The sequence below is a fragment of the Physeter macrocephalus genome, chromosome 3, assembly GCF_002837175.3.
Source record: "Physeter macrocephalus isolate SW-GA chromosome 3, ASM283717v5, whole genome shotgun sequence".
Taxonomy (NCBI): domain Eukaryota; kingdom Metazoa; phylum Chordata; class Mammalia; order Artiodactyla; family Physeteridae; genus Physeter; species Physeter macrocephalus.
The window spans coordinates 17384005-17385449 of NC_041216.1; positions in this window are offsets into that span (position 1 = coordinate 17384005).

The window sequence follows — 1445 nt, forward strand, 5'->3', positions numbered from 1 at the left end:
CATGCAGGTAGAAGGAAGGAAGGAAAATAAAGAAAAAAGAACGAAAGCAAAGGACTTTCATCTATACTGCATGCCATATTAAAACATAAACTCAAAAAGGATCATAGCTCTAAGTGTAAAATCTAGAGCTATAAAATTCATAGAACTAAAAAAAAAAAAAGATGCAGACAACATACCAGGCATACGGCCCCACTCCCTCTTCGTGAAGTCCTAGCTCCCCCGTGCACAGCTTAGAGACAGGTGATGAGTTCATGGCAGCAGATCCTCCTTTCATCATCTCAGTGATTTGGGTACCTCTCATCCCCAAACTCCCACTCTCCAAACTTCAGAAGTCGGCCAAGAAAAAAGGGTGAGGAGAAGCCAAAAAAGACACCACAGAGTAGGGGTGGTTTTCCCCTAAGGAAGTAAATATTCTTACCATTAAGCTTCCTAGAAAGAAGTCAGCCTTATGGCAGGAAATGAAGACTCCTGGATGGGACTCGATTCAGGGAAGAGGAAATCTTTTCTGTGCTCTGTGGTCTTCAGGGCTGCTGCGACCAGAACTTTGAAGTGCAGACACCACAGAGCGCTCCCAGGGAAGGGGCGAGCTGGGCCCTAGTGTAGGAGCCAGGCCAGCGGCCTGGCCGAGGAGGGCCCTGCTCCTTCGTGGGAAAGGTAGTTTGTGTTTCAGGACCCTCGGAGAGACGCTCATCTGATAAGAGCTCATAGTTTTTACTGAGGTGTGTGACCCATCTAGTATACCTAAACTTCCAACTTGCTATCAAAAGGAGCCTGGCCTTGGCTGTGCAGTGGGGAATCCAGAGAAGGACCTGTCCCTCACTTGGAAAGGCGTGGTAACAGGGGGAGAAATGACCTCTCTCTGCCCACTGCCCCCATCTGAGGCAGGATTGGTGGTGGCAGCAGAGAACTCCAGTGAGGGTCACAGGCAGTGGAGACATGGCCAGGCAGCAGGATGAGGAGGCTGGAGTGGAAGACACAAGCTGGCAGTGACCTAGTCCCCTGGTCCCTTGAGACAACATCAGGAAGGGTTTTCAGTAATAGGCTGGGGAGGTGCAGGCTGGAGGTCAGTCTCCATCTGGGTACAATGAGTGGAAACGTAGCCTTGTTCAGAAGCAAGCACAGGGAGTCCCAGACCTACCAGTTATAGCAACAAAGCTGTCAACAACTTTAGGCCAGAGACCAAAGCTATGTGGATTCTCTTTAGCTTGCAGAAGTGAAATTGCTGTTGTCTTCTGGCTGTCTTTTCTATGATGATCAGCAGTAAACTCTTTTTTTTTTTTTTTGCGGGACGGGGGGCCCTCACCTGTGGGTCCTCTCCCATTGCGGAGCACAGGCTCCGGACGCGCAGGCGCAGCGGCCATTGCTCACGGGCCCAGCCGCTCCGCGGCATGTGGGATCCTCCCAGACCGGGGCGCGAACACGGTTCCCCTGCATCGGCAGGCGGA